The sequence below is a fragment of the Protopterus annectens genome, chromosome 10.part0 (assembly GCF_019279795.1).
Source record: "Protopterus annectens isolate FY-2018-M chromosome 10.part0, PAN1.0, whole genome shotgun sequence".
In the NCBI taxonomy this organism is placed as follows: Eukaryota; Metazoa; Chordata; order Ceratodontiformes; family Protopteridae; genus Protopterus; species Protopterus annectens.
The window spans coordinates 67,700,917-67,717,728 of NC_056744.1; the positions used below are offsets into that span (position 1 = coordinate 67,700,917).

A 16,812-nucleotide genomic window follows, 5' to 3' on the forward strand; every position below is an offset into this window, starting at 1 on the left:
TATCTCTTCAACAACCTCCTCTTCTTAGTTAAGACTAAAACATGAAGTATGGAGTTCTCATCAAGGGATTCATGTTGATTCATCAAAGCCAGTTACTGAGTGCACAAAACAATTGAAAGTAGTTCTCCAAAACAACCTTCAGCAAAAATTAAAGGATTTTTTTTCAGAGTGGACACCCCCACACTCCTGGAATTGTATATCCTGTGGTCACACAACAGTGGAGGAAAGGCAATCAGTGAACTGTCTTTGATTTCTTTGCATTTCCTGAAACTAACTTCGATGAGATGACATGCTCTACTTATCAAGATGGTGACAACTTAATGAGTTTATCTTTTTTGAGTCACTCCCTTGATTGGATAAATAGAAGTTCACTCTCACTTTTAAATTTCAACATGTAAAAGTAAGAAGTTATTTTCCAACAACATTTTCACCATGAGCTACTTCTGGTTGCCCATAATACGTTATCTATCCATGGCTAACATAAAAATGGCTTACTCCATTACAGAGCAAAGGTGAAACAGTCCTAGTACTGCAAAGGTCATTGTTGTTTTTGTCCAATGGCAAAGACTCTAAAAAAACAACAAGTAAAGTAATCAATGACTTTCAGACTGATTATCAACAGGTCAGTTTAACCTAAGTTCAACAGAGGACCTAGAAATGTTACTGTCTACTGAAAAATGTAACTATCATGAACTGCAAACTTTTAACTCTGAATAACTTTAGCAAGTGTTCAGTTATAGGATTATTGTTTCTCATCAGCGTTTTCATCTTTATTACGTTAAACAATAATAGTTAACACATTCATTTTGCATACTCTTTCTCATTCGCATGAATGTGAAGGGCTACTTATCTGGAACTAGAAGTTTGTTATTTCTTGGCTAGAAAACCTTCAGAGTAACTAAAATGCGCCACCCTATGGTCATTCCTAGATGCATGATTTGCCAATCTTTGACTTCTTTGATGGTGGATTATGTTTAGACCAAAATAAAAATTTTGTATCCTTTGCATTCATTAGCAACCAACGTCTCTTTAGATGATTTAAGGAATTACCTCCTCCTGTTGTATCATTGTGTGAAAATGTGACCTGTGTTAATTACAGCCAGGCTGTGACTTTACTTATTACAGTCACCTCAAGGAAGGAGAAAGTACTACTATGCCTGACATTCAATACACTTCAGGTGGATATTTCTATATTTAAAAAAAATCCATAAATTTTTTTACAACAAAATAATCTGATACTGAAACAAGAAATCCACAAACTGAAGACCATTTAACTAAAACTTTTCCCAAAATTTTCACCATAGATAAAATAATTACGGATCATGGGGGGGGTGCTCAAGAAGTAGGGACATTACTACTATAGGCTTGGATGGAACGTTTCCTGCAGAGACCTTGCACAATGCAGTACAGTAAATGTTTGCTGATGTAGCTTTCTCCATTTACATAATTGATGTACTCCACAGGCCACAGTTCCCCCAGCATAGGGCAGTCTTTCATGACTATTTATATTAGATGAAACAATTTATATTTATATTACACTTCTCAGTTTTAATACTTTATTCAGCAAAATAAAAGAGATCCTTTAATGTAAAAATCATTAGTTTCTAATTTCTCCAGAGTTACTCAGAAAAGTCTAGATGGAATGTTTCAATATGGCACATTATGGACGAGTACTAATATACAGAAGAATGTGAAATGTAAGATTTTTTTCCTTCTACTATATCTTTCTGGAAAGAAATTCAGCACAAAGATTGTAATTCACAACTTTCCAAGATATGGAAGCAAATCTCATGAACATCTTTTGAACCTTGCATTTAAATTTCCAACTTCATATAAATGTCTATATCTGCCAGCAAAATAGTCTGGTTTTATAGACCACAGTTGGCAAAACAGTGTTTACCAATGCTTATCGAATTAGCCAGCAGTTTATGAAAGTATTGTACAATGTGAGTGAAGAATCTTGTTCATTTTATTTTAGAAATGTTGAGCCTGTGCAGGTGTATAAAATGTTACCATGTGGGGAAGAAACATATTTCTCTTATCCATTTTAAAGTAGTTTAACAAGAGTTCAAGTTATAGCATTATTGCTTTTCCTCAGTGTTTTCATTCCTAACAATAATATTTAATACATTCATTTTACATACTCATTCTCATGAGTGTGAAGAGTTTCACATCTGGAACTAGAAGTTTGCTGTTTCGTGGATAGAGATCCTTGATAGTAATTAAAATGTGCCACCTTATGGTCATTCCTGATTGCATGATCTGTCAATCACTGAATTTTTTGATAGTGGATTGACTATATTTAGATCAAAATAAAAATCTCGTATCCTCGGCACTCATTAGCAAGCAATGTCTCTTTAGATGATTTAAGGAAATATTTCCTCCTGTTGTACCATTCTGTGAAAAATATTGTAGCTTGTGACGTTTTCACAGAGCTTATCCAATTAAGGAAGGGGGGACAAGGGATAACATAAAAAATACTTGAAGTTATAAAGTTTACTGTTTTTTTCTAATATACCTTATAACTTTATTCTTGCTTTGCTTTCTTCTGACCTTCATTACTTGGAATTATGTCTAAAGTTTACCTTTGATCTTACATTTCATAGCAAGCTAGTTACGTTAGACTTATCCCTGGGAGGAATTATAATTAGGTTCTTGGAGAGGGTTGAACTTTATCTGTTTGTATTGCGTCTAGACTCTGTATTGTATACTTCCAAGACATTATGCTTTGATTTTATTTTTTTCTGAGTAGTAAGAAGAATTAAATTGTTTCGCGCTTGACTGTTTCTTCTTCCTGAGTTGCATTAACAAGTCTCCCTTACATTTCTGCAGTCTGTATTTATTTATTTATTTATTTATTTATTTCCTCCTACTCAGTGCTTTATCCTTTGTGTTTCCCTTCTATTATTGTTAATGGATTATGTGACTTAAAACAAAAAAGATTATTAAAAGGCTATAAATACTACCTCTTGGAAATGGAATTCAGCTTTAAGCCAAGAGAAAACTAAAACAGCAACTTCTTTATAACTTAAGCATTGGCATAACATATTTCCAGGAATCCATATATTTGCACACAAGTTAGCGACAGACAAAAATAACTCTACTAAATTGTGTTTTATAGTTGGTAATTCAAGTAATAGGAGAGGTGTTGCAATAATTTTCGGGAAATCGCAAATCTGACCAAATTGATTTAGTTAAAAAATATCAAAACCAAATTTTTGTGTACTGTGTGACAACAAATAAAATTTCTTTCATTGCTTCTTGAACCTTTTTAGTACTTTCTTCTGTTTCAATGTATTTTTAGATGGGGGAATGGAATATGACACTAGGTGAAATCGTGGACAAATGGCACTCGGATATATTCAGTATCCAACCTAAAAGATCTATGACTTACTAGACCCATATTATCTTTTATACATGGCTGGCACTGACTTCCTTTCTTCTCATAATTCTTAGACCAGACTACATTTCTTTTGTAATACTTGCTTCAGTAGCCCCTTTCCTTTAAGACTATGCTACCAATCCGAGAGTACCTTCAGATCAGCTGCTAATCTCTTTAAAAATGAAATTTTCAAATGTACATTTGTGTCACTTCAAATGGAACCTTGCTGCAAATGTATTAAAATACAAAAGTTTTGATCAAAATTAAAGAGCTATAACTCTTAAAAAACTTATATTAGGACATTGATATTCATTTCAAGTTCAGGTGGGCTTCAATGAAGGTTATAGGAGGACACTTAATTAACACCATGGCTTACATAAATAAAAAATGCTTTCAGAATATAGTATTCCTTAAACAATTCCACAACTGAATGAGGAACTTCAGCATAATTTCATCTAGGGTAAACTTTCTTCTTTAAGGGAATTAAAAGAAACTGAAAAACACATCTTGAAAACCAATCATTATTTGAATCAATCTCTATAGTTAAATACTCATTACAGGGGTCAATCCCTTTTAAACTGCTAGCCTCTATCCTCAAACCAGACATCCAAGTAATAATATCCAAAACACTATTTTAAGCAGAGGTCCTGAAACTAATTCCCAAGACACACTGGAAAAAGTTTGTCACAACTTTTCATGAAATATACTCAATAGCTAAACTACATATAAAAGCTCAAGATTTAAATCTGTTCCATCAACAAGCTCAGTGTTTTGCTTGACTTAAAAGAATGAAGCCTTCAACATTTTAAAGTTATCCTAGTTTCTGCGCCCTGGCGGATTTACACTTGCATTTCATAAAACTCTTAAGTCTGAAATAGTACCAATTCATCTTTGTTTATGTTACCACATATGCAACCTTGTAACAAAACACCCTTATCAAAATAAATACTGAACCATCTTTATTTTAAAACCAAATTTGATGCAGACCATAACTGTTAACTACAGCCTTGTCTCACTAATTAACATTGATGTTAAGCTAATGCCTGCACAAAGATGAAAATCTATAGGTAAATCTAGGATCTGGGAATGTGAAGTTGTCTTTATACAAGAATGCCAAATACTAAAGCAATAACTGACGACGTGGTGTGGTATATTGAAGATTTACCCATGGTTGGTGTGGTTTAATCATGGTGGCAAAGCCTGAGTGATTAAATAAAGCCAACCGTTGGTAAATTTCAATATACCACAACCACAGAGTCGGTTATTGCTGTTATACAATGACATTATTTAAGAAAAAAATACTTACTTTTCTTAAATAATGTCTTTGTATAATGGCACATTACTGTTCTTCGACTGGTTGTGGTACACTGCTTCCCTGTTTTGATGCACTGAGCATGTGTATGGGACTTGCGCCCCACGCATACCCAGTACATCAATGCTTAGAAATGGAAGCAACTGAGAAAAGAAAGTCTCCATTGCTCCGTTTTTTCTTTTTCTTTTTTTTTTTAATTTGTTTAAAAAATATATTTTGAGTAATTTATACCAACGGAAAAAAGTCTGGGCGACCGGACCTTTTTTCCATTGGTATATTATGAGATTTACAATGGGCATGCTGGCCAATCAGCATGCACGTTTTAGAATATTAATGGGGGGGTCATTGTATAATAGATAATAATCTAATGGTAGACCTTAACTATCAGGGCAATCTTGTTCTAATCAACACAAACTGCTTGATTTAGATGGCAGCTAGACATGTGATGTGGTCCATATTCCTATCAAGTTTTAAAAATAGTTTAATTTCCACCTAATTAAAAATATGTCATTCAAACTATGTATAACTCAGCTTTCAAATTGCTTTCTGTTAATGGCTTATCATCATTCTCTCTGCAGATAAATACTAGCATATGTTACTATTGTTATTTTTAGTCTTACTATGTATCCCTTATTTCAGGTCACTTTTCTTTAAGGGTACTAACACTAAAGTTATACATGGAATTGACTTTGTTGATACAACAATAACAATAACATCATTCAGGGGTCATAGATTCACAGGTAGTTAAATAGGCATGTGGTCTAGTAAGAAATTAAGAAGCCAAACCCAGTTTCACAATTCTCTCACTTGCTCAGTCACAATAGCAAATGGAGGCTAAATGAATTATATCCTAAATTATATGAAGCTTCTTCTTAATAAGTCATACTCTTTGTGGATGGCACTCTCATTTATTTAGAAAATCCTTTATTAGCCATTAAGCAGATTCTTGAAATCAGTTTCCAATTACTTGCTGAACCTAAACAAATCAAGCCTACTTCCCTTCTCATGCCAAAACCACATCTTAACTCCATTATAGTATTGCAAATCAATATCTTCCTAACTAGATGAATTAAAGTTCAAAACAGACCCTAAATACGCAATCAAAAAAGAACTTTCAGAAAAAATCATTTCCTTATTAAAATCTGATTTGGGATACATGAAGTAAATGAAAATGCAATCTGTTTGCCAAAGCTTCAGTAATAAAATTGGTCAGTTTTCCCAAGAATTTCTACTACAATAACAATTCCATAACAAAAATCCCACACTGTTGTTTCAAAAAGTGAAGTTCTTAATCAGTAAAGTTATTTGTAGTGGAAAGCAATCCATTATAAATTTAAAGAAACTCAGGTCCCTTATTTAAATCGTTAAGCTAAAACTCTGCTATGGTATATCTCGACTAATAAAGCTATTCAAGCTATCAGGTCACATACAGATTTGATGATTCAGTACCAACCTATTTTATATGTAAACAGTAGCAAAGTAAAACTAGTCCATGTGTAAATGTATTGCCATAGTAATATAAATCAAATATCAATAAAATCAAATACTTATAGGCAAAATTAAACACAGCGAGCATATAAAATAAACCAAATCGTACTTTATTTAGTTAAGCGCTTTCACCACATCAGTGTGGCTTCTTCAGACCTTAATAACACATGTTTATTCAATGTACAATGCCTTATGAATGGAGAAAGGCAACAGTCATCCCTCTGCACAAAGGTGGGCCATCTACAGACCCTGGAAACTACAGACCCATAAGTTTCACTAGTCTTATACGTAAAGCCATGGAAAGAATTATCATGGAGATGATCAACAGAGATATAGTAAACCTCCATACACTGGACCCAGACCAGTTTGGTTTCGTCAACGGCAGATCATGCCTACTCAACCTGGTGGACTTCTTTGAGAAGGTCACCAAAGCAATGGATGAGGGCAAAAGTGTTCACAATGCCTACCTTGACCTGACCAAGGCATTTGACACAATACTCCACTCGGGCATTGTTGACAAACTCAAGTGGTTAAGTACAAACTCGTATGTCACCCAGTGGATAGCCAAGTGGCTCACAGACAGGACCCAGGAAGTTAGAATTGGGGAGTCCATCTCTACAAAGAGGCCAGTCACAAGTGGAGTCCATCAGGGATCAGTCCTTGGACTGCTCCTTTTTAGCATTTACTTCTTAGAGGTCAAGGCCAATGTCACTGGTCTCTGGCTGACTAAATTTCCAGATGATTGCAAATTAGGAGCTGTAATTTAATCTCACACTGACACAACTGTCCTCCAGGAGGGACTGACACATACAAACAACTGGTGTCAGAGTCATGGACTAAAACTAAATGCCACGAAATGCATAATAGAGTCATTTGGGAAGTCATCCATCCCTGGTAACTATCATATTAACAACACACCCCTTAGAGATGACCCAGTAGGCAGGGACTTAGGGACACGCATAGATAGTAAGGATATCATTCTATGTTGTGCAACTTATAAACAAAGGTATGGCATCTAAGTCCAAGCAAATCATTGTTCCACTGTATTTGGCATTCATCTGACTTATCATTGAGTACAATGCCCCCTTTGGTATGTACCTAACCAGGCATATCCAACAACTGGAACATTGACAGAGGTTCTTCACTAAAAGAATACAGGGCATAAGTAATGTGTCCTATGCAGACCGCCTCAGGGCCCTATCCCTGTATTCTGTCTCCTACAGGCTTTTGAGGGGAGATTTATATCTGGCATATAGGGCATTGCCAGAGCCCACTCTGATGGACCTCCTGCATATCCACAAAACAAACAGTATCAGAATTACCCATTCTAAAGACTTAAACCTTGCCTGTGATATAAACAGGACTTGCTGGAGAGATAGGTATGTATCTCAAAGACTACCCCGTCTATGAAGCAGGCTTCACACCCATGTGAAACAGAGTTCCTCCCTAATCCAATTCAAGTGCAACTTGGACAATTGGATGGGAGACCGGAAATTCATCCCTGGTTTGGCACCTATGTCTCTGATGCAAACAGGTAACCTGTAAATGGTTCATCTCCCAGGCCCATTATTACACTTATCAAGGGTACCAGAACTCATCACAGATTTGGGATGCATGGCTAGGCTTAAAAAGGCCCTTGTGGTCATTAGCCTAGTAAACACCTATGAACCTATGAGGTATGCTTAAATCTGTGTACTGAAGTGCTACTATGCTTTTGTCTCTGGGGAGAAGAATGTCACAACCTCTTGATTTGTAGCCCTACAGAACACAGAGGAAGAGCTAAATATAACCCATAGGTAATGATATTCTGTTACACCAACTCTCCCCAAATAAGACAGCTTTCATAAACATATCTTCTTACTAAAAATGTTCCTTTGTTTTTCATACATTGTTTGGTTTTGTGACTGAAGAAAACAACAGTGGAAAAAAGCACACACTAGAAGTTTATTCTACTTAAAATCTGCATTTATTGTAATCTCCACTTCTATATCATTTCTTCCCAAAATAAAAACCTGCCTGACTTGAAGTTATTGCCACCTTTACATTCGATTTGTAAATATTCATCATATTGATCACTGCTGCTGTAGCCTTAGCTATATGGGTTTATATCCAGCCAAGGATAAAACAGCCGGCCTGCCTCCAAAGTTTCAGGGCACCTTCCGTGCACCCAAACTGTCAGGCAGCTCAAGCTGAGCTGACTAAAAGAAAGGTTTGGGTGCAAAGCCCTTCACAGCTTTACTGCCACCAAACAGTACAAACAGTACAGTTCAAGTCACTGCTGATTGTATACAGTGTGTGAATGACTGTTAATGCTTCTTCATTAGCTTTGGCCACTGGTACTGTTTTGAGCAGGTTTGCAAGGCTGCATCATTTTCAGAACCTCCCAGATGACGTTACAAATTAAATTCTCATTTAAATAGAGATTTCGTTCTTGTCCTCTCTGCTTCAGAGGTGATCAAAAAGTGTGATGAAAAATGTAAGATGATATGGGAATATCTAAGATTTTTCAGCCCTCTGTTTCCAAATTTTCCAAGGAATTCTCTAACTCTTCATACAGTTTTGGTATGAAACAAAATAAACAGTCTCAACAAAATTTAGGTAAATAGACATTTATGAAGAAATGGCAAAGGGGTTCCAATTAAAATTGTAGAAACTCCAAAAACCAGGAAGAGCCCAATAATTCAGACTGACTATTTAAGATACTTTGTTCCCCTCTCTCACTCTGGCACTCCATTTTCTTCTCCAGAAAGTCTGGATATCCAGTTTTCTCTTTGGCAACAGATAGTTTCAGACAAATGGGTTCTGAAGAACAATCATCAAGGTTATAGATGGCAATGGCAGGAACTTTCTCCTTCCCAGGGTGTTATTCCTCATTCTCCAGACCATATTATTTTATTTCCGCCTAAACTTCATCACATGCTGTTGCATGGAGTGATAGAACCAGTTCCCTCTTCTCAGGTGGGAAATGGGTTTTATTCAAGGATGTTCCTAGTGCCAAAGAAAGAAAATGCTTGATGACCAGTTCTGGATTTTTCGTTCCTAAATCTGTTTGTGATAGTGCCCAAATTCAAAATGATGGCACTTCACAACCTGTCATTTTTTCTTCCTCATTCAAGTTTCCTGGTAAAACTAGATATTTTTCATCCAGATTTCAAGTGTTTCTTAAAGTTTTGTATGTCTGGGTCACATTTTTATATCTCTGACTTACAATTTAGACTATCCTCTGTACCAAGAGTGGTCACAAAGTGTCTAGCTCCAGTTATAGCTCATTGCAGGTTATAGGGTATCCACATTTTCCAAATTTATATGACTTGCTTATCTTTGCAGAGTCTTTTTCAAGGTATCAGGAATCTCTCTCTCTTGGATGAGAGATCTCTTATACAAGCTGGGATTCCAAGAGAACATTTGAAAATCTTTCTTGACTCCTTCTCACAGGATTGTTTTTTTTTTGGGGGATGTCAACTAGATTCCGCAGTTCAAATAGCTTTTCTTTCACAGGAAAAAAAATAGATCTATATCTAGACATAACTCTAGGATTCTCCACTCTGATTTCTGTCACTGTGAGGGAATACGTCAGGATTGTGAGTATCACGGCTTCTATGTTTCTCAGGATACCCCTGGAAAGACTTCAGTTGAGAAACATGCAGTCTTTCTGTTCCCCCAGTGCTGGGATTTGTCAAAAGAGAAATCACTTTGTGGAGACAACAGATATCCCTAAATTCAGGTCACTCCTTCTCCCTCTCTGTTCCAAAGCAGACAGCCCCCACATATGCCTCACGCTTTGCCTGGGGAGCAGTTTCCAGAGGGGTAAAAGTGCAAGGTGTTTGGGACACCAAGGACAGATGCCAGCATATAAATGTAAAAGAAGTGCTTACCATGATCGAGCCACTCAACTGTCTTAATTATCTTTGGTCCATGAAACCTCTTCAAGGTGTTATATGCAATACCACAGTCATGTGGCACATCAAAAAGTAAGGGTTAGCTAAGCCATACCCCCTCAGCAGACTAGCCATGTTAAATTGGCATATAGCTTCATAGTACAGTCTCACTCTACAGGCATCCTACATTCTGTTAGAGCAAAACTGTATGGCAGACAAGCAGAGCAGGACAACGGCAGACCCTTACAAATGGAAACAGGATCAGGGTATTCCAAGATTTAACCCATCTGTGGGAAATTCCTCAAGTAGACCTCTTTCCCTCTAGTCTGAACAATCAGCTGTCAAGATTATGCTGCAGGACTCCATACAATAAGGCCTGGGGGACACATCCCTTTTCTTTTCCTTGGACAGGAATGTTCATGTATGCTTTTCTACCCTTTCCACTAATATCCAGGGTACATCTATAGATTCAGAAGGAATTCCGCAAGATCATTGTGGAGACTCCCTTCTGGTGCAGACAATCATGGTTTTCCCTTTTTTTGGAAATGGCCAGGGGCAATTATCACAAGCTTCCTCACAGACTGAATCTACTCACCAAGAACAGTGGTGATTGATGCACCCCGACAACAATCAACTACAATTGACTGGCTGAATGTTAGGCCTTAATTCCTTTTAGGCATGTCTTTACTGAAGATGTGCTGCAGGTACTAATGGAAGAAGGAAATCCTGCTACAAGGAGATCATGTATTAACAGATGGAAAAGTCTTTTGTGCCAAAAACATAACCAGCAGCCATTCAGGGCTAGTTCTTCTCTGGTATTACATCATTAGTGTGACTTACTACCCTATGGCCTTTCTTACTTCTGTATCAATGCCCATTTATAAAAATGATATATTAGCAAATGGAAAAGTTTTTTTGTTTGTGCCAACAACATAACTAACACCCATTCAGAACTAGTCATTCTCTGATTTTACAATATTTGTGTGAGTTACTATCCTATGGCCTTTCTTACTCCTCTATCAATGTTTGTTTATCAAAATGTTTTTGAAAGGGGTTCTGTATAACAGGCATCCATGAAAACCACTGGCTCCTCAATGGGATGTTAATTTTTGTGTTACAGCAGCTAACACTTGTTCCATTTGAACCAGCTAACCCAGATGGCTTGAAGTTCCTAACATGAAAAACAGTTTTATTGATTGCTCTGAACTCTACAAAAAGAGTATTTGAACTCTACAAAAAGAGTATTTGAGTTTTAGGCTCTTATGATGAGTCAGCCCTATTTCATTTTCAATATGAAAGTGGTTCTTTGAGAACTAATCCTTCTTTTATGCCTAAAGTGGTATCCAAGTTTACTCTAAGTCAAACTGTCCGTTTTCCCATTTTTCTTCTTGAATCCAAAGATGAAAGAGAAAGGATACTCCATACCTTGGATGTCCATAGACAACTCGGGTACTATCTTGACAGAACTAAATATTTCATACCTTCAGGTCAGTTGTTCATTTCTTGTGAAGGTAAGAAAAAGGGACAATATGTATCAAAAGAGATGATTCAAAATGTTTGTCTAAGGCTACCTTTTGTTATACTCACCACAACAAAACTTCCAGGCAGACTCAAGGCCCTCTCTACCAGATCCTTGGCTTCATCTATAGCTTTTTGGAAAGGGATGGATTCTATAAGTTTTCTAGAAGCTGCAACTTTGTCCTCTGTACCATACCTTTCAGTGCAAGAAATCTGGGCAAAGCCAAAAGTAATGGTGGGGGTCAAAGGCCCAAAAATAGGAACAGATTTTAAATATTGCTCATATAAACCTAGTTGCTAGAATAGCAGGTTTTATACTATGTATTTTTCTAAGGATATGAAGTCTGAAGCTGTCATTGTTTAGTGTTATTTAGTGACTTCAGTCCTCAAAGATTTGCCAGAAAATCACAAATTTTATGAGGAACTGACCAAAAATATGAGGCAAAAATCTGGAGATCCTGCAAAAGTCTGAACAGCTGAGAGGTATGCTCTGTGCATACTTTTACAAAGCACTATGTTTGATTCCTTCCCTGGGTCTAGATCAGGCTTTGCAAGGACAATTCTCCAGGGGCTCCTGGACTCTTCTACTTCCACATCCCAAATGCGGTAAACTAGTGTAATCTACCTATATATGTAAGGCTACTGCAGCAGTAATTAATATGATGAATATAGAACAATTGTGTAAGTAAAACTTAACGTAACAGCAGATGTTTGCATGACCAGTACAGCAGTAGCCACTCCCTCCCTCCATCCCCTTTGTTTTTTGGGGATTTTGTTTATGACAGGGTGGGGTTATTTATTCTTGTTCGTCCTAGCATTGCCCTTTCAGGGCTCAGCCTCACAGTCTCTGTTAGCAGGAAAGTTCTGAAGGGCCTGATGCCTAAACTTGTCTTTTAGTCAGTTCACTTCAAGCTGTGTGGCAGCTTGCATTTATGTGCCCTGAACCTTTGGAAGCAAGCCAGTTGTTATATTCTCGGCAGGATATAACTCCATATAGCTGAGGCTACTACAGTGGTGATCACTGGAACATCTCTTGTTATGGTAGTTTTCTTACACAACTGTGCCTTATTATTTAGCTAATTGGTTTAGAGTTGTGTTTGCATGCGCCTTAGAATGCATGTTTTTCTTCTTTACCGACCATTGCAAAAATATAGAGTGAAATAAAAGAAATATTTCAAAAAATCATATCAATTTATCTCTAAAAGTCTTATGTCATTTATTTTGTAAAAGTAGCTGTTTTCCATCCATGTACATTTTTACTATATGTTAAAAATATGCAAGTCATTTAGGTCCTGCACTGTCTATGCTTACTCGCTCACTCTCTCAACCTCCAAAAATAGGGGCAGATTTTAAACATCGTTATAGTTGCTAGAATAACGTGATTGTGTTAACATGCGTTTTCTGAATGACATGAAGTCTGAAACTCAAATGTATACCATTATTTAGTAACTTTAATTCTTAGTGATTTACTAGAAATTTTATGAGGAAAAGGCAAAAAAATATGAGGTCAAAATCTGGACATTCTGTGAAAATCTGGACAGTCCAGAGGTATGATTTCAATTGCTTTTGAAATGTTTAAGAAGGGCTGGCTGATTGTCCCACGATCAAATACTTCTGGTTTCAATACTATCTTACATCCGAAATTAGAGAACTGCTGACAAGACAAATTACTTGAAAATCTATCAAAAATGAGAAAAGAAACTTGCAGCAACAGTCCTAATACCAAAAGAAAAACAATCGGGGAAGCTGGAAACCAACGTTAATACGTATCCAAATAACTGCCTTTATACACACACACACACACACACACACACACACACACAAAACATGGTACAAAACACATAGGTGTGATCGGATTGCTTCTCTCAGAAATGTCATGGTCCAAAAAAAATCAAAATTACTTAATCGGATAATCAGGTGCGTCTTACTGTGACTGTACTTAGGGTTACCACCTGTCACACTTTGCGAGGGACAGTCCCTCTTTGGGCAGTTGTGTCCTGCAAAAAAAAAAAAAATATATATATATATATATATATATATATATATATATATATATATATATATATATATCTGTAAATGGCAAAGATGCTGAGATTTTCGGACAAAATTATTACCTATATTTTATGTAATAGCTGCATAAAACAGTTATTCTGTATCTGAATCACCTAAATATTATAAGAAACAGAATAAGCAACTAAAATGCTACAAGAATAACCTTGTATTTTGGCAAAAAGTGAAGCTATGTCCTTTCCTTTGTACTGGCAGTGGGTATGTTTCGGGCGGCAAAATCTGACGTTTCTACCAAAAACGTCCCACTTTGGGCATTTGGAAATTTGACAACCCTAACTGTGCTATCCTCGTGCTCAAGAGGACAACATAATAAGAAAACTGCGCCTTGGTTGTCATGAGTTATATTCAAAAACCGTACTCGGCTTAGCAGAGTGAGTATGTTTGCCTGCACACCTGTCGAGTGTACCTCATTAAGACGAATGCTCTTCGTTTTGAGTGTTAAAAAGGCCGTGTTCCTGATTGTTCTACTTTGCAAGGGTCTAGACTGTCACACATTCATTGTTAATATTTAACCCACATCCATTATAAATAATACTCTGTCATATCAATTCAACAAAATAAAGCTTAATAAGTAAAACATAGCTCATTTTAAGCATGCTACGAGCTACCTAGTAAAAGTTGTTAGCGCGCTGTTAGTATGTGTTCCACATTTTGTCCACTTGTTCCACGTTATGTGATGCAGAGTTCCACATTCTGGAGATGGAACGTTGATTGTTAGCCTGCCTCTACCCTGGCGGTTAAAAAGATAGCTATCTATGCAAATTGTATTGGAGATGTAAATAATGCATTCCTCCTCCCAGTGCTGGGAGGTTTAGCACTTTTGAAAGTCTGTGTCCTGCTCTCGGATGAGTTCACCTGATTCCTCAGTATGGAGAGAGCACCCGTAGTCTGACTGATGTGCATACTGGGCTATCCCATTGTAAACAGATGAGATACGACTCTAACCTACATCCCCCAGGTCCAAGGAAGGAACTAATCATCCTATAACAGTGCGTAAACACACACACACGCAGTAACTTCATATTTTCCTTTTAAGATGTCATCATCCCCTGACAAACACTGTGTACGCTAAACACAAGGACAAACCAGTGACTCAATGAAAGGTGTTAAATAAGTAACTATCTGACAAACCATATGCCTGTCTTTCTTTCCCTTAATTACAGCCAGCAAACGTCTCCATGACATTATTTTATGGTGGAAGTTGCTCCATGGGTCGATCGGTTGAAAGAAGGAAAACACTTGCTTAGACCCTTTGGAACTGTCAGAGCCCTGTAACCTCCAACAGTGTTCCTTACCAATGTTATCACAGTGTTAACTTTAAAGCCAGCACTAACGCGGACGATTAGGATGTTAAAAATATGGTCCGCCGATTCAAAGGCTCCATCCTCATCAAAGTTTTAGATGTACCAACCAAGTTTTTTTTTTTTTTTTTTTTGCAGGTGCAAACATTTGCCAGGGGGGAATAACTTTAGGCAATGCGTCACGTGGTCTGGGAGAGTGGGATCTTAAAGGGGCCATGCCTCTAAATCCCCTTACAGTTTGTGAGGGCCAGAAGCAAATAGCGGATACTCTTCCAGACATATTTCACTTATCCTATGAAGGTAAGTCAAACTCGGATTCTGAATTTGTTGGATATGGCACTAAGGTTATCTTATGGCGTAAGAAGGTGTTTTTGCTAGGAGGAATCGCATTTATTTCCATCTTTCACGCAAATACGGGACAATGACTAGATTGCTTTCAGCACGCAAATGCATCGTCTTTCGCTGCTCTCTTACAAATAAACTGAAACTACAGATATAGCTAACCTGAAACACAGGAACTGTCTGACTCAGCTGGTCACAGACACACACACACACACGTTTCAAAAAGAAAGTATTTTTCTCAGTGAAATGAGTTATAATATAATATATAATGTTAAATAAAAAGAACGTGTTAGCAGTTTGTGAAAATAATAGAAACAGACATGGGAAAACGACTTAATTATATCTCTCGCTGCTCTAATAATAGTTTGTCTTTTCATGTAAAAACCTTTTTGCTTATATAAAACGGCAGGATGCAATTACTAAACATATATATACATTTAATGCAAATAAATAAATAAATACAAATAAGACAGCGATCCAAGGGGGGCTGGTTGCATTGCTGTTGACAGTCGCAGAACGCTATTTCAGATATTTAACACATTTTCACACCCAAACTTTTCAGCTCCTCTCTTGCCCCGCAGATTCAGCCCTTGGTAATTAATTTGGCATTTCAGAAAAGCAACTGAGCTGGATAATGCCGGCATTCATCCACGCAGCCTAATCTGAACAAAACTGGAAAGAAAAGCTTTGGGAAGGACAGAAAATGCAATTCGGTTACTGTTCAAAAGAACTGTCACTCCATCGGAATAAATCGTCCCCTGATTATTTCAAATGGGTCTTCTCTGGGATTCTATCGAATTTACAATTGCATGAAAAAAAAAAAACACTTTTTTGCGGGGAAGGATTTTCATGCAAAATCAGCTGAAGAGGCATAGATGGGGAACCCTAAAGTGCCTCTAGCTGAAGTATAGTACTAGCCGGTTTAATTACACGTGCAATAATAAACAGATCCTTGGAGAAATTAGCTAAAATTTAAAATGCATATTAAAATCATTGTCAGAATGCAATTAATTTGACTTTATTAACATTTCTTTTATCTCTAACAATCCAAATATAAATTGTCAAGTTAGTTGGTAGTCAGCGCATCTTTTGTCTAATTAATATTTATGGAGGTCAGTGTTATCTTACTAAAACAGGTTGAGCAGTACTCCAGAATAAAAAAAAAGATAGCAATAATCTTTCTCGATTATTATTTGCTAGGCAATATTAACCACATTCTATAAACCAGGGAAAATGTGTTTCAATTATACTTGAAATACACATGATTATTCTATACGGTAACATTAAATGATTTCCTGAGGCGAAGTTTGTGACCTGTAAGTGAGTTTTCAATGTGCAAATCAGAAATTTTAAGAATGTAAGAGGACTATGGTGAATTAAAAGGTATTATTACCTACTTCAGTTCACTGCAGAATTGCAGGATCCTCCTTCAGAACTGTCTTGTCTATACTTTCTATACATACTGCATTATCTAAAAAAAATCTAATCTGAATAAAGCATGTGGCTGCTTCGTGAATTATT

The 16,812-nt window shown here is 36.7% G+C and overlaps 1 protein-coding gene across 1 annotated transcript in view; it reads left to right on the forward strand.

The window, feature by feature from the left end:
- The first annotated feature begins 15,195 nt into the window (after window positions 1-15,195).
- The window catches only part of NTN1 (netrin 1), a 1,578,910-nt gene continuing 1,577,293 nt past the window's right edge, over window positions 15,196-16,812 (forward strand). The window contains exon 1 of the mRNA XM_044085027.1: window positions 15,196-15,249. The gene's annotated coding sequence lies outside the window, so the exon portion shown is untranslated. The remainder of the gene's footprint in view (window positions 15,250-16,812) is intronic.